General features: G+C 40.3%; 1 protein-coding gene across 5 annotated transcripts in view; it reads left to right on the top strand.

The window, feature by feature from the left end:
- Nucleotides 1–1,060: 1,060 nt before the first annotated feature.
- The window catches only part of B3GALT1 (beta-1,3-galactosyltransferase 1), a 220,459-nt gene continuing 197,880 nt past the window's right edge, over nucleotides 1,061–23,639 (top strand). For all 5 annotated transcript variants that reach the window (XM_049797964.1, XM_049797940.1, XM_049797954.1 and 2 more), the window contains exon 1: nucleotides 1,061–1,225. The gene's annotated coding sequence lies outside the window, so the exon portion shown is untranslated. The remainder of the gene's footprint in view (nucleotides 1,226–23,639) is intronic.

Here is a 23,639-nt window from a genome sequence, read left to right as displayed (position 1 = left end):
CTTTAACTGACCATGGATAAGCCGTTTATGGCTGTTAAGGTCTCCAGTACCAAGCCTGTGCCCCTTCCCTTATCATCCTATGCCAATACCCCTCTATGGTGCATCCTGGGCCCTCACTTCTCCAGGGCCTCTGTGACCCTACCGGGCCGGTATACCTCTATGCTACATCACTGCGGTTAGGGCACAAAAGACCTCATTCCACATAGAATAACAGCGATGCAAAACTGTGGTTGTACCCCATAAACAAAAGTTAACCAGAGACACCTGGTCCATCGGCAAAACCGCTGCTACAGCTGAACCAAGCGAAACACAGGTGCAGGCAGGTCAGGTGCAGCCGGTGGGACAAGCCTCGGTTCTGAGGCCTTGCAAACTCGGTACGAACCTCATGGTCAGCCACGGCCACAGAGGGTATTCGAGGGTCCTGCGCCGGGCGGCACGGCACGGCACGGCACGGCGCACCCAGCGCGGCAGCCCTGCGGGACGCCGTCCCCGACGCCAAGGTCGGCGGCAGCCGCCCGCCGCGGGGATGGTGCCGGCGGACACGGTTTCATTCAGCCTGGCGGGATTCCGCCGAAAAAGATGCATCCTCCCCCCCCCCCCTTTTTTTTTAAAAAAAAAAACAACCAAAGCGCCTCGGCGTGAAGTTTGGTGCTCCTGCGCAGGCGGGGGAAGGGCGACGCACGTTTCCCACCTGAAAGGCCGGCCCTCAACCCCGCTCCCGTGCCTAGAGCGACTGGGGAAGGGCGAGACCGACCCCGCCGCGCAGCGTTACCGCTGCCGGCAGCCACCGCCGGGATGCGGCGAGTCCCGGCGAAGCCGAGGCCCTGCCTCAGCCCCGCTCGGGCCCGGCCCGACTCGGCACAGTGATCGGCACGGCCCCGCCGCCCCACACCCGCGGCGACCCCCGCTGCCTGGCGCCGCTCCCCCCTCCCGGAAACACGGCTGCCGCAGGGGCGAGCTCCCATTGGTCCTTTTCCGTCACACCTTCCCGCCTCCCCGGCGCAGCGCGGGCGGTGATTGGCTACTGGCCGTTGTCAGTCGGAGGGGGCGAGCCCCGCCGGTGCCCGGGCTGCGCTCTCGTGAGGCGGGCGCTGCTGCCGGGCACCGCGGCGGCTGGTGCGGCTGCGGGCGGAGCAGTGATGCCGGCTGCGGGGCGGCGTATGGCAGCGGGAGCCCGGCACGGAGCGGCGTGCGCCCAGGCGGGCGAGGGCGGCGAGCGCGGCCGGTAAGGACTGGCCGCGGGGAAGGCGGATGCCTGTCTCCGTGCGCGTCCTCGAGCCGAAGGGGCCGGCGGCAGCGCCGGGCAGCGGTGCCGGCGCGGGCGGGCGGGCGGGATGCCTGGGGCGAGCGGCAGCGCTGGGCGGCGGTGGGCCGCGGCGGGCAGGGGTCGCGGGCGGGCGCGGTCCCCCGCCGTCCCTTGCCGTGCCCTTCGGCGCGGCGGTCCCGGCCGTGCCCCGTCCCAGTCCCCGGGCGGGACCGGCGGCGCGGCGGGAACTTCGGTGCCGCCGCCCGATAGGCGGCGGCCGGCGGTGCCCGCGAGTGCCGCGGCGGGGGGCGACACTAGCCCGCTAGTCGGGTCTGGCGGAGGGGCTGCGGTGCTGGCCCCGTCGCTCCTCCGTCGCCTCAGGAGGGCGAGGGGGGGCGAGGGGGGACGCCGAACGGTGCCGCCGAACGGTGCGGCCGGTGGCCCCTGCGCTGCGGGTGAGGGGCTGCCGGGGAGGTGGGGATGGTGGCTGGGAAAGGCGGACCGCGCCGCGTCCCCGCACCCATCGGGCGGGGTGCTGCGGGTCCCGCTTTCCGCAGAGGGAGCTGGGGGGGCGGGGGGGGAGGGAGGTGGTGTGCGGGCGAGACTGCCCGGCGGCCCGGCTCGCGCGGGGCGGGCGGCTGCTGCCCTGCGCGGGGAGCTCGCGCGCGGGTGGGGAGCGCGGCGACGGCCAGCGCGGGCGTGCGCGCGGCCCCGGCCCCGGCCCGGCGGCGGTGGCGGTGGGGGTGGGCGGCTCGGCGGGGCTCGTCTGGGGCGGCGGCTTGAACGTCCCTTCCGAGGAAGGGTTTTAGTCGGCCGCGGTGCCGGAGGCTCAGCTGGGCGATTCACGCGGGCGGGGGGCACTAACGAAGGGGGGTGGTCTCGTTGTGGCCGCAGACGGACGGCGTCTTGAAGTTATTAAAACAGGTAGCTCAAAGAAAAGTTATTTTAAAGTAAGGGTGAGGGTTGATGTATGACCGACCGCTGGCTCTGGAGACCGAGGAATTCCAAAGATTAAATCCCCTTTATCCGTGTGCGCTCTTCCTCATTGTTCTTCAGCCTGCTGTACTTTTAGGGACAGAAGATAGCATTGGAAGGCTTTGAAGTAGTGTCGAGTCTTGTTAATTCAGAAAAAACCGGCCTTTAGATGCTCTTTATAAACGTTAATGTAAACATTCAGATTCTTGATTGTATAACGTTTTAAGGAATCGTTAGGATGCTGCCAGACTTTGCGATGATGGACGTGATCCTTCCGTTGTGGAAATAAAAGAGTTTTGACACTGATTCAGTAGGAAGCAAGATAGCATTCACAATTAACAGTTGAAGAGAAAACAGTTTCTGTTATCTCTTGATTATTTTGCATGTGATAGGTTGGGCATTTTAAAAGTTAAGAAACATTTTCTGCAGAAAACATAAAGAGCATTTGATTTGGGTCTTCGTTCTTTTGTAGCTGTAAGCTTCCTTCCCTACTTTATAGGAGTGTATTGATTTGGTTCTCTCTTTCTTGACACAGAGTATTCTGATAAATTAATTCAGTTAGAAGGACACGTTCAATCACATGATGCATAACAAGCTTTCAGAATTTTTTAAAATCATGTGATAGATGGCAAGGATGAATAACCGGTGTAAGCACCGTTGTTACAAATACATGCTCTGTTTCAGAGAGCTGAAGCCCAGTTTTACAGCTGAAGGGAAGGCACTAGTAAGTGTAAAAGATTGGACGTGTGGAATTTATTACTGATACAGGTTAATATTGTTCCCTCCCTGCATACTTATCCACTAAATAATGTTTTTGACAGAACATAAATTGCTAATGAAATTTCAGTTTCTTGTACATCACTGATTCTGGATAGATCCAGGTAGATCCAGCAAATGTCATATTGGCAAACCAGTTTTTCAGAAACCTCGTTTCGTTAACTTGAATCAATGTCTTCAGAGTACTTTAGGTTAATTTGGAGAGCAACCCTGATGAAATACGTTGCACATTGCCATGATGCAATGTCTGAGATGCGCTCCGTTGTGCAGTCTGTCTCATACCTCGCCTGTGTTTTCCTTATGTGCTTTCTTAGGAAAGACAACCCCAAATTTTTGTGGTGGTTTTGTGGCAGAGACCAGTAGAATTTTTTGCAAAGCTTGCAGGCTGAAAACACCAAGCCCTTTTTTCCCTTGCGACTGACACCAAATTTTAATCTAAAAATCTAGTTTATGTATGGGTAAACTGTACAACCTTCAGCACGAGTAGTCTTTATTCGTCATACTCATTTCACTGGGATTGTTATGAGGAGGACATGCATGCAGGAGAATGTATGCCACTATTTCCTACATAGCCTATCTTTGTCTTAACTGCTATTTTTCCTCAAGAGTTCTTAGGAAACCTTTTCTAAAAGATCAAAATATTTCAGTTTTATATCTTCAGAAGAGTACTCAATTCATTGTTGATTTCTCTTGTCTGTTAATAAGTAATGAACTTTTATGGAGCAGAGATCGTCCCACCACTAAAGTGAATACAAATGTGTTAACTATTTACTTGTTAAAAAATACTCATCAACCGTATACTTACTAATATTCATAATTATCATTGTTATTATATAATGCTTATACCTAGTTAAAGCTAGAGGAGAATGCGGAAGTTTCAGAGATTTTTAACTTGCTTTTCATAATTTCTTCCATATAAAAGAAAATGAGTCCATCTGTATGCCTCCCAACTAAAAGGACACACATTAAAATAACAAAAAAAATAATTTATTTTCCTAAGCTGCTTTTGTACGAGTAATTTTTAAAGGGAAGTATTGCTATATGCAGTATAATAAGAAATTTGGAACTAAAGCAGTCAATCATGTCACATTCTCCAACCTGCTGCCTATTTAGTTGCTTAGATAAAGATGGATACTAAAATATTCTTGATGTAATTTGCTATGAGTAGTAGGAAAATTATTTCTTTTGATACAGCTAAGGAAAACAAGTGGCATGCTCTTTTAGAAATAAGTACATATGTACATTTAGTTGAAGTACTGAAGAGTTGCAGAAGATGATAGAAAAGATGAATTAATGATCTATCTCCTAGTTGTATTAGATCATACAAACGGCACACTGATCTTTTTGGAAGAGCTAATGCTGGTTTTGAACTGCAGTTAAAATACTGGCTTGTGGCTGTTGGCACTGTCGCCAGCACACACAGTGACTGTAAACACCGATGTATGGAAGCTCTGCATAATTCCAGATAAACAGTAGTATAAAATGCCTCCACATCCAAGTGCTCCTTTGGTCACTTCCAGGCTTTAGATGTTTCCAAATGGTGATAGTACCTGCTGCTGCCTAACACTGCCATAGGTGTATGTGAATGACCAAAACTGCTCTTCAGCTCCTGTATCTCCTGTGAATGCTTTCCAAGGAAGTTAACAAAAGATAGTCTTAAACAGGACACGGGAATTCAGCTCCTGATGCTGAGGACACAGCTTTTAAACAGAGTAACAGAGGGAGAGATGTGAAGATGGGCAAGTTGTTCTTTGACTGGTAAGCAGGCAGGCGTAAATTTTGGCAGAGCTGTGCAGACTGCAGATGTATTGGTGCCCGAGATTAGCTTTCTAGAGTCCATCCAGGAGAAAGAAAGGTGTACAAGAGTCTCTTTGAGCCTTGGGCCTGCTTGTGAGTAGTATTAATACAGAGATGAATCAAGGTGTGATAATGAATTACAGATCTCATTTACAAGCATAACCCTCTTCTTGTATCTCTACCTAAAATGTAAAATTGCGAGGTATTCTGCGGATGTAGTGGGTGGCGGACACTCTTTTTTTAACCCTTATGCATTCTGATTTTTGTAGTTCTCAATTTAACCTCCCAAACTAATGGGAGTAATCTAAATATCTGCAAGAGTTACTCATCAAAACTGTACTTTATTATTCCCTTAAGAATTGAAACCTATTATTTAATGCATAATTAAATGCATAATTCAATGTATAACATAGTGTGTCACTATGTAGATTTATGAAATACATAACTATACATTCTTTCCTTCTGAATAACAAGTTACCAAATACTGGCAAGAGAGCTAAGGGTTAAGAGTGAATTGAATGAAGAATACGCTATAGAACTGAAACCAAGTGAGAATTCTGTGGAGCTATATTTATTCATTTCTATGGAGTGTTGCCAGCATACTCTCTCCCTTTGCAGAAGGTGTTCTGTATTATCAGTAGCCTCAAAATATTTCAGTTATAATATGCCTATTTCATCTATAAATACCTTCTGTAGAAAAGGGCAGAAAATACCCTATAGATACTGGCTTTTGCACTCAGTTTTTTAAGACTGCTGTCTGAGTACCAGTAAGCTTTAACTCTCACTATCTTTTGAGACTTGCTGTAGTAAAAATGTGAATGACTTACGTGCCCAACCTTGCTTCTCTTTGAGCTGTTCTGCAGCTCTGCTGTTTGAGGGGCTGATGTTTGTTTCTTTTGTCCCTCAGCAGGTGGCTACATTTTCACTGAAATAGCTGATCCTGCTGTGGAACAACATCTGTGGCTTTGTGGGGGTCACATTGGCTGGAGTAATTCAAATATTTCCTCTTGGGTCTGACCCTTATTTTTGTTTAAATATATAGTGCTAAGTTATTGCTTAACATAGGATATTATATGTTAGAATTTATACTGAAGGTCTGCTGTTATTCAAATATGACCTGTATCTTTCATAGTGGATAAGAAGCAGGAGTGTAATCTTTTTTTGTGTGTGTTTTTTCAGAGCTTAATAGAAGATTTTAGAGGATATTGAAGTTAAGAGTACCAGGAAAGCTGTATTGGGTCAGACCAGTGGGCCTTCATATTCAGGGTTCGGTCTCCAACAGTGATGTTAAGGGATGCTGTTTAGGGGCTGTACCTAGCCACTTTATTGGTTCTCTTGTACTCTCCCCGTATACTTAGTTTGCATAATGTCTTACTAGCTTCATTAAATGTCCCTTAGTTCTATTACTGGAGGATTTAGCAAGCAGAAGTTTTACGTTAGTTTATTTACCACCTTCGTGGTTGGTTCGATCATATCTTGCTTCAGACTTCCCTCCAACTGAAGAGCCTCTTTAGTATCTTTTTCTAAGGCATCCCTGTGATGTTTTGTTTGCCCTTCTCTGACTACAGTCTTTCCTTGAGATGTGGAGACCAGAACTGTACACACTACTTGAGATGTGGGTGGACTAAGGTTGTATAAGTGTGCTCTGTCTTGTTCTCAAACCCTTTCCTCATGACATCCAGTGTTTTGCTAGGTTTTTTGGTTGCCATTGAACATAAAACTGTTAATTCCAAGGATCTGTCAATAATGACTCCTAGATTTCTTCTCCAAGTCATTTGTCAGCATGGTGTGTATGTGATTTAGATTATTTTTCATTAGATGTATTGGCTTCCATGTATCTATACTGAAGCTCATTTGTCATTTTCTTGTCCACTCTGAGGTGCTTCTGGAGTTCTTTGTCATCAGCATGGCATTGAGTTCTGTGCTTGAAGGCAGCTTTGTGTCTGTCCAAATTTTGCCAACAGTATCATTCCTTACGAGTTTTTTCGTGTGTACATCTGATGTCTGAGAGGGATAAAAGAGTTGTGGCAAATCAGTCAAGGTGTTCATAGACCTTAAAAATGGCTTGTACATAACACAGGCTTTGCTTTTTGTTGTTTTGTTTGTTTTTTTTTTCTTTGAACCTCAGTAAAAGTGAACTCAGAAGAATAACAGGTTAAGGCTGTGTCCAGAAGCCCAGACCAGATAAAAAAAGGAAGAAAACTGTGAAAGGTGCCATTCATAGCACTTAATCCAACTGCACTGAATGGGGAAATGAGAATGGTAGTATATGGTATTCGATGCACATTGATTGCTGTTAAAATTATGCTTAATTAAAACCAAAGAAGCTTTTAAAAGTATTGGAGTGCAAAGTGATGTTTACTCAAATAACTTTAATGCTTTCCTAGCCTCTCTACAGATTCACTACACAACAGTCTTAATTCCAATACCATCTAATTAATCACCTTCCACTTGTGAACTACATTTCATAGTAACATGAAAATAAGCAAAGCTTCTCCCCTCCTCCCTCCCAGTTTTATTAGAGGTTAGGCTGGAAGCCCACCATATAGAAAGGATCTCTTCATGTTCCTTGTTCAAAAACAGGCTAGTCATTTGATATTCAGAGCGTGTTGCTTAAAAGAGCTACTGCATTATAAACAACATTGAGAGTGAGGTTTAAAGAAACATTAGAAATGTATTATCAGTGTGCTGCATTATTACTTGGTGTTACTTAGTAATAAATGTGGTTTCACAGCAGCGTAAGTGACTCCAGCAGCATGTCTGTGATGATCCTGTCTTCCCTTCTCCCAGTCACAATGACTCCATCTTTCCTAAGCCTTTGCAGAACCACTTCAGCACATTAGTCTGGCAGAAGACAACTCCTCCCCACTGGTTTAAAAAAAACCCACAACAAAACAAAATGGAAAACCATTTTCTGCCAGGTTGAATCTGCTTCACAGAGGACCTTATGAAGGCTGATGCAAGGGAGGACTTAGAACTATGAAGGTAAAGACAAGAGGAGAGCAAGATGGTTGACAGGCAGCAGTTAAATTGCCTTATGTGCTTGTCAAACGCTAGCCTGAAGTGCTGTTCTGTTTCTTGATCTATTGTTATTAAAGTACTTGGTAGAAGTACAGGACTATTTTAGTAGTCAACCTATTGCTTTGTTAATTTAAATGTTTAGCTTAAAGAATTATATTTTACATCCTTTTAAGGAAGGCCCCAGCTGTTCCACTATCCTTTGATGAGGTCATCTGCTGTGTAAATCTGGCTGTCTAAAAGACTGTGATACCAACTGTAGTTATTTGCAGCAATAGGATTCTTCTTTTGTTTTGTTTTGCACCATAACACAGTTCACCAAAACAAGTTTTTCAAATTAGCATGGATTCAAGTATGTAACAAACATAATGTTTCTACTATTTGAATTCAGTAATGGGCAGTTTAAAGTCAGCTTCCTGATCTGTTTAATTGGTGCTGTTTGCTAGAATCTGTAGCAGCCAAGACAAGGCAGGTTTTTTTTGTGACAGGAAAAGGATTTGATGCATCCCTTTTGCATGGTATGCTTGAAACTTGCCCAGTGCTACTTCATGACACACATGCAAAGTCATGGTCAGCTTTCTTGTTGGCTGATGCAGTCAAGATTAGTTTAATATAGAACAGTGAGTTCATGGTAGCCTGCAAGGACATGAACACAGTTAGTATGTAGTCCGCACTGTCTTTTTTTCCCTCCAGTAATTATAGGCCATGGTAGTGGTAATTGATGAATCTGTGCTGAATACATTTAGCAGCATACTGATAGAGCAGTGCCACTTCCACTGCTTATCTGCCTTAAACAGACTATCATCATAAAAAGTGGAATTTGTCTTCCATTGTTTAATTTTGACAATATCTTTTTGTGTTAAGATGTATGCAATCATTCATCTAACATTTTTATAAGATACTTCAGAATCATCAGCCAAATTTTGCTATATTCTTCCCTGGAAAAAATACTTTCATGTAGGTAGGATGGTACATGTAAAGGAAGCCACACTGCTGTGGGCATCCACAAAATACTCTAAACCAATTAATTTCTTCTATGTACATTTTCTAAGACAACACTTTAAATCTCAAGAAATCATTTGGTCTGTTAGGCAGCTAGGAAGAGTGGCATTAGTACATTCATGGCATTGTACTGTAAAAATTTATAAGAGTTTACTTAAAGCTTTTAGAATTTGCAAGATTTTTCCATGTAGAAAAATAATACATTTTGCTTGGATTCCAGACTTTGTAGTAAACCCACTAGTCTTTCTTTTTGCCAAGGTTTTGAGTATGCTAGGTGTTTGTTAAAAATGCATCTTATCTCAAATGTAATCATAAACTGAATTCTGCTATATGTAGTTTGCTACTATATTTGCTTAAAAGAAGCTAGGAATTAACAGCTTTGCTAAAAGTTGGGTGAAAGACTCAAAAGTATGAGCAGAGCTGATCATACTGCAGGTTTTTATCACATGAATTAAGCTTCAGATGAAAGTTTCTCACCAAGTTGGTGGCAGCTAGGTCAGGTTGAGTCTGATGTCTCAAGTCTGCATATACTTGGTTGGGATTCACCTGTACCCTATCAGTTTGTTAGAGAGCACATTACTACTTCTGGCCTGTACACAAATATTTTGCTGTTGCAGCTCAGGTGAAAAAATGTTTTGCGAACTCTGAAGAGGCTAGCCTACTTGCTGGAAATTTTTATGTGCACATTTCAGATTACTGTATGAAGGTAAACATTTCCATTGATAAATCAGTGGTCGAAATAGACTATAAAAGTCTGGAATAGAATCTGAGCATCCGTTCTGCTACTGATGTTGCAAGTTGGATCACATTAAACGTTTCACGTGGAAAATATACTGCTACTAAGATAAAATTGTTTTAACCATATATTCTGTCTAGTTTATGCAATTAGAACTCAAGGGGAGTAGAATTCAACATATATGTCCTAGTTACAAGTGAGAAGGAGATATTGAAATACTGTATTTATGGATATCTTAATCTGAATATTTCTCTGCAGAAATACAAAATCTTGATAGGTATAGGTATGAACAGAAGAAGTTGCATAGAGACATAAAACAAACTAGTTAAACCAAGAACTAACTTCTAGAAGTTCTATACTGTTTATTCAGTAATATCCTTACTTAAAAGGGAAATGAAATGCTATTGTTACTGGCACAAATTCTAAACATGGACAACTCTGTTGAAAAGTTGCAAACTAAAATGTTTGCTGTTAATTGTTTCTCATTTGTAGAGAAGAAACAGTAATTATTCCTCTTTAAGATTTGGTATTGATATCCCCTGAAGTCTTCTGCAAAGTGAATTTATTACTGCACCTCACATTGTAAAATTGCTCTTAAAATGGTCATGACCATTCCTGAGATTACAGCACTAACTGCGTCAAAAGTAACTGGCAAGAGACTTTGCTAGTAAAAGCAAAAAGCTCACCTGCAGGTTTTTGGAGAGGAAAGTCATGCCATAGCATCAGCTGTCCACTTTCAGACATTTTGTCATTTCAGTTTTCTGAAACAAAATTAATTATTTTTAGAAAGTAAAATATAAAACGACACCCTGCAAAATGGCTCAATAAAAATTGCACAGAAAATAACTGTCTCGTAAGTAATAAGTTTTCTTCTGAAGATGTTACACTTGTACTAGGTATCAAACTATGCATCGAGTCATAGTAAAATATGTGAATGAACGTGGATGATGCAGCAGAAGCGGTGGATCATGTAACAGGGAGATCGACACAGTAGGTTTCTGCTAGGTTTTGTTTGCCCTGCAAGGACTTCCTGGAACAAAGACACCCCACCTGGAGGTAGACAACTTCCCCGAGCCTCTGCCTGTTGCTGCATTTCATCACTGGCTTTTGACTGAGGCAGCTGACTGTTGCTGGTTGGGTTATTGTAGATCGCTCTGGCTGGCTGTCATGGGATCGCAGGTCCACTTAGAGGTAAGCACCAAAGCATAGGAGTTTGAGCCTGGGCCAGACCAAACCCATTTTGTATAATTTTAAACTATATATTACTATATGTCGTGGTTTAAGCCCAGCTGGCAACAAACCACCACGAGGCCACTCTGCTTGCTCCTCCCCCTCAGTGAGATGAGGAGGAGAAAATATAACGAAAAGCTTGTGGGTTGAGACAAGGACAGGGAGGGATTACTCACCAGTTATGGTCATGGGCAAAAACCAGACTCAACTTGGGGGGAAAAAACCAAAACCAATTAAATTTGTTACCAATCAAATCAAAACAGAATAATGAGAAGTAAGACCAAATCTTAAAACACCTTCCCACCACCCCTCCCGGCTCAACTCCACTACTGATTTTCTCTACCTCCTCCCCCACAGTAGCACAGGGGGAGAGGGAATGGGGGTTGTGGTCAGTTCATCACACGCTGTCTCTGCTGCTCCTTACTCCTCAGGGGAGGACTCCTCACTCTTCCCCTGCTCCAGTGTGGGGTCCCTCCCATGGGAGACAGTCTTTTGTGAACTGCTCCAGCATGGGCCCTTTCCGTTGGCTGCAGTTCTTCACAGACTGCTCTCCACAGATCTGCAGGTCCTGCCAGGAGCCTGCTCCAGCATGGCTTCCCACAGGGTCACAGCCTCCTTTGGGCATCCACCTACTCCAGCATGGGCTCCTCCCAGGCTGTAGGTGGGCATCTGCTCCCCCGCTCCCCTCCACGGGCTGCAGGGGGACAGCCTGCCATCTCACCAGGGCCTGCAGGGCCATCCCTTCCTCCCCTGCTCCTCCTCCTCACTGACCTCGCTGTCTGCAGAGGGGTTTCCCTCACATCCCGCTCCCCTCACCGCTGCAGGTTTTCCCTTCTGAAATATGTTATCCCAGAGGCACTACCTTGGCCAGAGGGGGGGTCTGACTTGGAGCCGGGTATGCTTCTAGCAGCTTCTTACAGGAGCCACCCCTGCAGCCCCCTCCTCTCCTGCCAAAACCCCACCACACAAACGTAATGCACTATTAACCACGAAGTCTGTGGAAGCCATGTATTGGTTAATGTGTCATAGCTGAGGTTACCTGGAAATAATCTCCTTTGTAATTTGAAAACTTTGAGAAAGGAAAATTTCTTTATAACCCAGTAAAAGTAAGCAACATACAAGCGCTAATGGAACTTAGTTTTTTGTAAAGTATGTCCCTATTTTCTGTGTGGTCACTCAGCCAAGTTACTATGCGCTTTCATTTCACTGTTAGATAACTTCTTTGAGGTGATTGCCCTGTAGTGAGACTTCTGATGTGAGCAAACAGGTCAGTTACGTCTGAGCAAGTCCTATGCGCTTTGTACAGTTGTCAGTGAAATGAAGGCTCAGACCTGCTGTAATTTCTCTGTAAGACCTTTTGGGCTCAGGTGGTTTTGACTTTGACTGCGTTTTACCTCATATTTGGGAACTAACCTAGAGTCTGTACTATCCAGAATTATTGTTAATGCATTTTTTCTAGCAAAATACCAATAAGGGTTCTGCATGGTTTTTCCAATTTTTATAGATCTACCCAAACTTTTAAAAAAAAATGTTCCGCCCGTCTTCCAAACTCTATCCATTTTTATGTTATTGGGCTAATATGACTTATAAGCAAGGTTACACTTATACAACATGGACTCGTTTGAAAGTAATTTTTAATCATAGTTTTAACAACGTGGCTTCAAGCAGTTGTATTAAAAATATTACATGTTTTTACATTTTAAAAGGTGTTTTGTAACTCTCTTTAAGACAAAGCATGTGCGCGCAGACAGAATTGAAGCGTCTGCTATCCTGTATGTTAAAACATCCTCTGAATAAAAAGTACAGTGATTAATACCAGAAATCAGTTTTAGTATTAGTTGCATTACAAATGCTTTTAGTAGTTCTTGTTTCTTTACAGTCTTTGAGACTGAATTATCTGTAGAACAAGCCAAGAAGTTTCTACACAGTGCAACAGAGACATTCTGTCAGCTTTGGCTCCCTGATTCCCCGTTGCTCTGAACACCAGAGCAGATTTGCTTAGGCCAGAGCCGATCAAGAGCAGCAGTCCTGGCTGGATGTGGTGGATCAGTTTCCAAGTCACATTCTGGCCACCGCATGCTGTAACTAATTGGTCCTGACTGCTGTAGAGCACCCGGGAGAGCCAGATTAGACCTGCTGGGTCTGAAAGTGCTCTCAGACACACGGATGTACATGCGGTGAAGCTCAAGGATACTGCAGTTTGGTCCCCTAGGAGCCTTAGCTAGGTGACATAAACCAAATCTGTGTTGGTGCTGAGGACACTACAGAATCAAGTAGCTGTTAACTGGTTTTGTGGCAGCTTGCTTCTTTTGCAGAGTGGAAACTTCATGCACTTGAGGGCCTGGCCTGGCCTAGCATTTCCACAGTGATGATAAAAATGCTGATCAGAACTTTAGTTTCATCCTTTCTCAATTCAAAAGCCTTCTAAATATGCAGTATGTACATATTTATTTATGCGTGCCTAACTTGTTAATCTATTATGTTGTCTTGTGCACTACCTGTAAATTCTGTAATTGCTTCGGTTTTGTACATGTTTTTCTTATGTGCCAGGATTTCATAACTCACTGGATGACTTTTTTGCCTGATGGGCCAAGAAGGGCATAGTATTAATAAAGGTAGTTCTACTTTGTTATCTGATTGACTATTTCCATGGAGAAAAAGAAAATAATTTGTTTACCTTTCATATATTTTCATTGTTGAAAAATAAAATCATGTTAAGCTTTTGAAAGTGATGACCATGTCTTTCATATGTAAAACAATAGAAATTGTTGTAGTCTTAGTTTCTTTTTCTATAAAGTAGCTAGATAAGAATACAGTTACAGTACCAGGTTATCTCATGGGATATTAAAGTTTACGTGATCTTCTCTGTCTCAAAAGACAAAGATTTATAGTCTTTTAACAGTTGTGATTGGTGGTATTATGAAAAATAATTAAAGAACCATGGAGATGATGTGGGGTTTAGAAAATCTGTAATGAAGCCCAGGCTAGTTGAATTGAGGACTTAAAACTGGAAAAACACTTCTTTTTTTTTTTTTTTTTTTTTTTACTAGTAAAAGTTAGGCTAGACATTTTTCAATGAGATGCAGTGACATGCTTAACGACAAATAGATTTTCTAACTGTATAAGTAATATAACAATATATTGTAATGAAAATTCAGGAGGTGCTTCCTGTGAAGCATAGCACTAATATTTCATGTATAACCAATATGGAAGTGATTAAATTGCTTTACAAGGAAAAGTTGGTACCATGGTAGCAAGGAATATTACAAGCTAATACTGCCTCTATCTGAAGATGTATTGTTTTGTGGTAATGAAATATTGTAATAACCTTGCGCACCTCTAGAGAAGAACCTCAACTTTAGCTCTCTAGAGTTATTCTTCAAACAGTATTATTATTCTGCACAAATAATTTTTATGGAAAGAACAGTTACAATAAACAGAACCATAAGAATGAAATTACCATATTCAATGTTAACAAATGCATAGAAGGCGGGCTAATAATACAAGTACGTAGATAGAAATAAAATATTTTTTAAAAAAGTAAAAATAGTTGATTGCAAACTGAGTCTCACATTAATGTCCTTATCCAAAGCCCACTGGACTAATTAAAAGTGATCTCTGAGACCTCAGTTAATTTCAGTCAACCTTGAGTCCTTTCCCCTCTCTCATGAGAATGAAAAGCCAGGGCTTCCCTGAATTTCAGTGTATCCAGTTTTCAGGATTTAGGTAGTTCATGTACCTTCAGTGCATTTAGCAGCTTTCTCGCATGCAACAGAGTGTTGCAAAGATTCATAGTTTCCTTTTCCCCAAAAACTGCAGCCTGTGGGTTCATCAGGATAGTATCTGTACTATTTCATAATATTTGTTTTATCAGGGCTTAGGAGAACTTTGCTTTCGTAGTACTTGTTTAGTGTCAGGAACACCTTGCTCAATTTTTGTACTGTATGTATTCTGGAAATAGATAAAACTGTGAAAACTGTGTAAGTTTGGGCTAGAAACTTAAGTTGGCAGTATAGTTAGTATTAAAGCTGACATGCATTTTAAGGTTTTAGAGGAGTTTTGAATTCTCAGAGGAAAGGGAACTTTGTTATTTAGCTCATTCAGTCAGGTTTTTTTCTGAAAACGGTGCCTTCTAAGCAAAACAACAGTAGTCTCTTCTCCATTTAGTGTTTCAGATATTTAATTTTAATTGGTATTAATGAGAGTTTTGAATGTATATCCAAGAGACAGCACAATTTGATATTCAAGAAAGTAAAAATTATGGCAAAGATAAGATGAATAATATTTTTCTCAACCGATGTGAAAATTTTTCTGGCTTTATATAAGCAGTAAAACTCTGACTCTGGTATCTTCATCTTTAAATCTTCAAAGATCTTTTTTCTCTTTTGCACAGTGACTTGTATACTGCACTTGGCTTTGTGAACCAGTTAAACCTCTCTTTCCAGGCTGCTTTTCTTTTGTTTATTTATTTTACTATGTTTTCTTTAACAAAAGGTAAACAAATTTGCAGTTAAAAAAAGAAAGTCGAATAAAAAATATATATGCTCTGTTTTACAAGGGTGGTTTGAGCATTCCTAGAAAGCTTGTGTATTATTTTTTGTTTTTCTCTGTAAACTATGAAAAACTAGTTTTCAGTTTTTCCGCTTCTGATGCAACTGGACTTTCATACATAGGAAGATATGCCATATGCATATGATGCTTTGTTCCTTTCAAATATACAACTCTTTCATCATTTGGGGAGTAAATATAACTCAGTTATTTCTTGTTATGAGGAAATCCTGATGGTGTTACCTAGAAATTTTTGTGCCTGTTGTTAGCTTAAAAGGGAAATGGCTTTCCCTCTCTTCTTGCTGTATTATACCTTGTGTATTCATATAAAAATTGTTCTTTTGATTAACAGATAGAAGACCTGACCTTGCAGACCTGAAGTACGTAAAGCTGACAGAAAAGTCAATAGGATGTTTGCTCATGAAATGAGAATCTCACTGAACTAAAGACTGTACTGCTACTACTAAAACTTTGCATCAAGCTTAAATTCATAATACCATAGCAGCTACACCATATTGAACTCTTATTGAAATGCAGTTTGAACTCCAATGTTTACCCAATATACAAGCGATGACTACATGGCTCTAATGGAAATGCCATTTTTTTGTGCCAGCTAGTTACGCAGTGACACTGAACATGATTATTTGGTTCAGGAATTGAGTGTGTCATTTAGCAGTGTTCTAGCTAGGATTCATTTCAATGGCATTTTGTTAAATATGTCAATTTCTGTATAGTGTTTGACTTCTGGTGGCAGTGACATATGACTTCTTAGAAAGTCCATGTCTGCTTCACAAAGTCATATGGTCTCCAGCGTGCTGTTCTAGGGTCAGTTCAAAACTTGGCATAAACTTGTATGTGAATTTCATTTGCACTTTTTTTTTCTAGGGTCAGTTTCACTAAAGGGTATCAGGGAAGATGCTTAAAGTGTAGCCACATGCAACACATGCTCTGCTTTTTATGAGACAGGTATCAGTCAACAGGTGTTTATTATCTTTTCCTGTTATACTGAAAAGACAGATTTCATTCCCTCGAGAGCTCTGTAATAGTTGGGGAGAGAGAGAATTTCCTAAAGGGAAAGGATAAGTCTGCTCTGCTTTTGCTATTTGCTGTTTGAATTGCTGTTGTCTGTGGCTAGCTAACAGGTGCTGTTTTCTCTTCTGTCCTGGAATTGCTGTCTCTGACCTTCCACAAGGCTGCCTGCCAGTGGAAGCTGATGTAGATCCTAAATTCTTAATCCTTGATAGGATTTCTCTTCTGAATTGATAAAACTGCATGCATATACTTATTTTTAGACCATTTGCAACTGAAGCACATATGTTTCACAGCATGATAGAAAGGGTGCAGGAGAACTGGTTAGGCATGGTTAGCGATTTTGGAAGCTTAAGGGCGGTGTGCCTTTTGGAAAATAAAGTTGCAGAAGAGGTGTCTTTGAAAGTGTGCAGTAGGGGTTTTTCAGTTGAATTTGGTAGTGGTGACAAGTGTTGACATCTGTAAAACATAAGCTCATCTCTCTATCCACAAAACAAAGACAACACAAGCAGCAGCAACTTAAATTAATCTTCTCTGTGCCAATGTTTTTTATTTGTCTTTTACAATTTAGTATCAATGCCCAGTGAGCAAATTTATACACGCTTTATTTTTTGCTTAGTTATGGCCTTAAAGGTTTTTCAGGGTTGATTTTTAATTGCGAACAAGTGTGGCAGTAGCAGTGCTTTTATTTATGATGTGGACAAAATATAAAACTACTCTAAATGAACACAACTATGCTGAAACTCTACTGTCTCTCTGTGTGCTGGACAAAGATACCCAAATGACTCCTGTACTAGAAGCAATATAATCACAATAGCATGAAGCTCCTTATATGTTAATTAACTCAGTTGAGAAAATACAACTGTGTAAGAATAGTATAACACCTAAATTGAGTTGACTACCTCTTCACTGAACCCAGAGTCAATCATAAGACGTTTAAGGATCTTGTAATTTTTATGTTGAAGTAGAAAAGAACAGTTCTGGTAGCAGGACTGCCTGTAAAATCTTAATTGGATTTCTTCGGTGTCCATTGCTTTCTTGTATACCAGTATTATATAAAGACAGCAATAGAGAAAATGCATAAATGAATGTTATTTGGAACAGAAGTTTCTCTAATGTTCCTTAAAATATTTGCTGTTCAGAAGAAAAAATTAGAGAGAATGGAGCTGTAATCTAATAAAGAAGACAGAAGTTAGTTTTGGACCATTCTCTTATCTTTTTGGAAAAGTCAGAAATTCACCTTATACATCATTAAAGAGGATATTGTGATTTGGTAGGGTTTGGGGGGGGATTTTTTTTTTTGTTGGTTGGTTTCAGTTTTTTACTGTCCAGATTAAGTTATTTGTTCTAATGTTCACTAATGTCATTTCAGCTGCACAAAAGAATCAGTGATGTATTCACTCGCTCTTCTCATGTTGTGAACCCTGTACTCTGTTTCAAAAAAACTACCACCTCTTGGCAGTTGATGTTATGCAGCACTTTACGTGTATACCATCTTTTAGCCAGGGATTTCTTTCTTCATTCTACAAGCATCTTTTATTTAAAAGTTGGAAACCAGTGCGGTTATATACAAATGTACAATGGTTCTGTAGAAGTTACTCCTTGAACACATAGAATTTAATAGATTTTGTATGTACCACTGTAGCAGGAACTCGATATAATTCTGTTTGGCAGCGATAGAACTTTCCTTTAAAGCTCAAGAGGTTGTCTAAAACTATAATGTGTATTTTACATATATGTATATATCTTACAATATTATTATTACCTTGTTAAAAAAGCTGAACTTTAGGCATGACTCAAGACAGACGCCAAAATCTAATCATTGCAGATGCTAAACTCTGGTAGTATAGTTATCACTGGTGAGTTATCAGTAAGAGAACTCGTACAGTTTCACCATTTAGCCATGCTGGAAGGCCAGAGAAAAGACAGTGAGTTTACAAAACTGTTGTACAGAGCCTGTCTTGTCATCACAGGTCCTTGGGTTTGGAGATGCCGAGGGATTCAATCATGAGGAAATATGCTTTGCATAATGTAAAATTAGTACTGTGTTGTACTCTGGCTATCCTTATCTGCAGTGACTATTACCATGTTAAGTACAACAGTCTCTTCTAGTCGTGGAACCTAATCTAATCAACCGTAGAGCTAGACTTAAAGTTATTAAAGTTAGCGTGACATTTTATGTGACGCCAAATAAATGGTCCAGGTTCAAACAAATTGGTACCAGCAGGTATCAACAATTCATCGTCTGCTCCAGTCTTCCCCTTTTTAGCAATTCCCTCCTCATTTTTTTGGTAATGGTTTTGGTTCACCAGTAGAGCCCTACAGAGCAGTACAACAACAATACCAAACTAGCCATTGCCTAAATGTGCTAATCTAACCAACCTGGATAACATCAGACTTGAAGGCTTGACTTTATTTATGTGGGGAAGTTACTGTCTGCTGTCGCACCCTTTCCCCTGGCAGAGAGGGGAAATTCCTAAAGTTTGATGCTGTTTGGTGGAACGTTCTGTTCATGTGTGAAGTATTAATTAGCTGTTATTATTCAGTTATTTCCTTTAAAATATTTTATGGGGTGTTAAATGAATACCAATCTCAAAACAGCCAGATCTTATTCACTAGGTGTGATGTAAGCATGAGGCTAGTGTTTTTAAACAAGGCATAGTAATTTCTGGCTTTCCCCAGATATTAACTAAGTTCATTTAAATAGATTTGGGGTAACATAGGAAACAATGGTCTAGTTACAAGCTTATAGTTCTTTGAAAATACTTGCAATCCTATTCAGTATGTGAATGAAGTCCAATCAAAAGACTTCTTCTGGCTTTCCATAAAATAAATCCAGTGTCTCCACTCTTGCCAGCATGCTAGGAGTTTCATTTCCCATATAAAATGGATTTCTAGCTCATGACATGATTATAATTCTTGTATAAATGGTTAGTTTTTATTGGGAAGCTATTTCTTGGTTTGGAAAAATATTTTTTTTTCTTGGTGCTAAAATTATTGAGGTGGGAGGTTTGCAAGAGAGAAACTTCAGTATCAGAACCCAAACCAGGCAAAGGGCTAAAAATGCATCTTAAGGACCATTAGTCAGAATAATTTGAGCTGACAGTAGCCAAGATTGTTTTATATATGAAGTTCATAAAATAGCAAGTTGGTTTCTTTAGCTAGGAAAAATACCTGTATGGGTACATTTCTGCTGCAGTTGCTAGGGAGCGGCTTATACTGTATCTGTGGGATATAATGGGAGTCATGTGTGAAATGCACTATGCTGATAATTTTTCTCAAAGTGGTTAGAGCTGAATATTACGTTCACAGACCACGTCTCCTTGTACAAAATAAGATGAGATGGATGCTGTTAGTAATGTTAGGCGACAGAGCCACTGTGGTATACAAGGTACAGTACATGTGTCAGTAGGCTGTCAAGAGCATGTCATTGCTACATGATTCATATCTGGGGCTATCATTAGGTGAGCAGAAAATTAATACATTGGCTAGATGGGAGGAAAGAACAGACCGCATGAGAAGAAGGAAAACCTGTATTTTGATATATTTGACAGATCTGGGAATGAACAAGGTCCTGGGAATCCCAGGACATGTACTCTTTTTAAGACAAGCTCATTGACTGGGAGTCTGTGTTGCCAGTAATGTTGCTTAACAAAATGAGTATGGGTGAATTGTAGGGGGATCTGACTAACCCCGCTCCAAAGTGAAGTTGCCACTGCATTTGGAAAAAGAGTTGCTTAGCTATGACATGTCAACATCTTTAATAGAAACCTTTATAATTACTTGGTTATAGAACTTCATTATTTTCTTTCATAATCTGTCAGACTGGAATTATTTTTGTTGAAAACACAGCTGTAACAGTTTGCTATTATTAAAAATGTAAATGTAATAAATTATACAACCATAACACTAATTTCTTATTTTTGTAACATTAAGCATTTCCAAAAATTATCCAAATATTGCTTAAGGTTTCCATTTTAATATCGTATTTAAAATTTCACAAATACTTTATTCTTATTGAATCAATACAGTGATACTGCCTTGAAGCTTAAATTAATTGCTTCACTCCTTTGAGCACTGGTGCAAGTTTTTCTCACATACTGTACACGGAGATCGAGTGTGTTTTCCTCAGCAATTACTGCATTTGTTCAAAGTGAATTAGAAAATCAAAAATGTTAGGAACTCTCTTTAATTAGATGATTAAAGAACTCAGCAAGCAGTGTGATGTTCAGATGAAAATGAAAGGTATTTCTTAGCATTTTTAGGCCATGCTAGAATTCAGACAGGACACTAGTTGTGCTGTGCAGTTAAACTGCCACAAAAGTGTTTGCAGCCCCTTGAAGTTGTATGGCATACGTTTATAGTTCTCAACCAACTTGATCTTTCCAGGCTCAGCTGCCTCACCTTGAAGGATGCTTTCAATAGGCAATCTTACTGTCTGAAAACATGATGTTATTCCTAACAGCAATTTGAAGCCCACTGGACTTGGCCTTCACAAAACTTTGTAAGCAGATTGTTGGCTAATACATACTATCAAAATACATCTGAAGCTAATGAAGTTAAGACTGTGTATAATAGCCAAAGATTCCGCCCCCCCCCCCCCCCCCCACCTTCATAACCTGCTTTTGCAGATTACACACTTCTCCAAACTTTTCTAAATGTTAAAGGTCTTTTTTTCTTCTCTAATCAACCTTCAGGTATTTGACTCTTCCTTTTAGCCTTCTTCCAACAGTTATACTTCCATGATTTTTTCATAAAGGTCCAACATTTTTTTCCCAAAGAGATCTTCTGGTATTGAAGCAACATCTCAAATTGATTCCAAAGGCTCTGTGCACTGTTCAAACTTGTGTCATCCCTTCTTTTGAATAGATTTGTTCCACACACATTGTACTGGGAAACAGCTGGTTTCAGAAATGATCCATATTAAATAAAATGCAGAAGCCTTCTTCTCTAACTTTTTATATTTTTACATAATTGATTTTTATGTGGCTTATAAGTTTTAATTATTGTTGTATACATTTACATGTTTTTCATTTAGGTGTTTGGGTTTGCTTCTATGAATGACACATGTAAAACTAATTATTCAAAAGAAAAAAGGACTAGACGCTGTAGTTGCTGTTGTATATAGTTCTCTAATGTCCCACATTCATTCTGCTTTACTTCTGAAATAGCATAATAACATTCCCTGTATTAATACAAAGAAGAATGTTTTATTAAAAAACAATCTAACATCTGGAAACTCTTTTTTGGTCTGTCTCTTAAAATATGAAGTACATTATTTCTGTTCCTCCTTTCCTCCCAGTCAATTTAACTGTTCAGACCTGTATAATGAGTATGGGAAACACCAAGGCAGAGTTAAATACTTTTGCTTTCCTTGGTACAGTGAAAATCTCTGTATGTTTTTTAAAATATCTACTGTTGCAGATCTTCCTAAGGTAATTTCTTTCAGTTGAAATGGTTTGTACTTACAACATGATTGTTGTTTTATTACCAGTAATGATCCTAATACTCATATAAACTGTTACTTAAAATCCTTGAAAAGTCTGTATAAAAGCTAGCTAGGACTGAAAGCTTATTATGCATTCTTTCTTAAGTGTTAGAACTGCTGGAGCAGTAAGAAAACCATTAATGGTAGTTGATTTTGTAGTTTGGCATTTTCAAATCTTCTTTCCTGCCCTGGATAATGCCTGTTTTGTTTAAAATAACAGATAGAAAGAGAAGTTTTGTGTTTCTGCTGCAACCTTTTTGTGTTAGATTTAGTGTGCTCTCCAACTACCCTAACTCTGTGGAAACAGTTACAATTTGTTTTTACAAACCTGAAGCAGAAGATTTGGTGCAAAGTACTGGGTCCAAATATCCAACATCTTAGGGGAAGAAGGGGCAAAACTTGGAAAATAAATCTAGAACTGGATTATGAATGTTTAAATGGTGTTGGTATTTAGAGTAGGCAAAGCACATCCCATCTGGATCTTTTAGTCATTTAAATGGCTATTTTTTGCTGAAATTCAGCTCTAATTTCTTAGCATCTTTTTGTGAAACTAGAAAAAATTGTTATATGTTGTTTAAAAAAAACCCCAAACATTTCAATCTGGAAATGTCAGGTGAGTTGTCAGATATTCCCAGAGATGATACTCAGTCGTTTATAATGAAATATATACTATATATATAAACTGAAAAATATAAATTTTCTTTCATGTCTGTGAAGGAAGATGTGATTTTTAGGTAAATATCTCTTCATAAGGGGCATTTGTAGCAGATCGCAGTCAATTGATACTCTGCTGAAGGTAGTCCTGGTAGTTATATTCACAGAAGTCTGTTACAGCAACATAGTTTAATTTCGGAGATAGCCATATAACATTTCAAAATGGAACATCTTTTAGTGAGTCACATTTCATTTTAGAGTCACTCTATTATTCTATGTAGTATTATATATAACAGTGTTACATATTGGGTTGTTACTATTGTAGTATTCTTCCTTGCATGTATGTAACTTGGATGCCTTTGCGTGAGGCAGTGTAAACGTAAAATAGGACAACAGCCCCTTCTCCGAAGCTCTTGAAGTTTGCTGTTAAATGATTCAATCCTCATTAGATATATGAATTATAGGGTATCTCTGAATTTGTAATTTTTGCTGTCAAGAAAAAACATGTTTAAAGGAAAGGAAATATCTTCTAGTAAGCTGTATTTTTACAGACCTTAGCTTCATATATGATGGGCTTGTTCACAATCACTGATTTCTCTTACCTTGAAAGATCTCTTAGGTCAACCGAGAATCCAAGTTTTCATCACAGGTACAAAATTTGTAAACTCAGCATGATTAGTGATGTCTTGCAAAGCATCTGCAAATAGTCTTTGTGCTTCCAGTATTTTTTATTCTTAAATACAACTTCAAGTTGATTGAGAAGAAATATTCTAAAACATTACTAGTGGGAAAAGGATGTAACAAATAAGCACATAGCAGTAACCTGTTTTATACAGTAGCTACCTATTAAATTGATATTTGTATGTGCTAGTGAAATGTATTTATATTTTGTGGAGTGCGAAAAGCCTCATCTTTTTATCAAGCCTGCTTGTGTAAGTCGGGGGTGGGGGGGGAGGAAGTTGGGTTTTTTTAAAAAGAATTACATTTTTGAGGCCCTACAGAGGAAAAGTCCATGGTAATAGTAGTGCATTTTAATTTTATCATTCACTGCACTTTTCTTTCCAACAAAATGAAGTAGGCTTTGGTGAGCTGTTAAAACTCAGATATTTACAGGAGGCAAAATGAACATCTGTGAATCT

This window comes from Accipiter gentilis, chromosome 1 (assembly GCF_929443795.1).
Source record: "Accipiter gentilis chromosome 1, bAccGen1.1, whole genome shotgun sequence".
In the NCBI taxonomy this organism is placed as follows: domain Eukaryota; kingdom Metazoa; phylum Chordata; class Aves; order Accipitriformes; family Accipitridae; genus Astur; species Astur gentilis.
The sequence above is the reverse complement of the archived record's forward strand: the minus strand, read 5'-3'. Positions and strand labels throughout refer to the sequence as shown.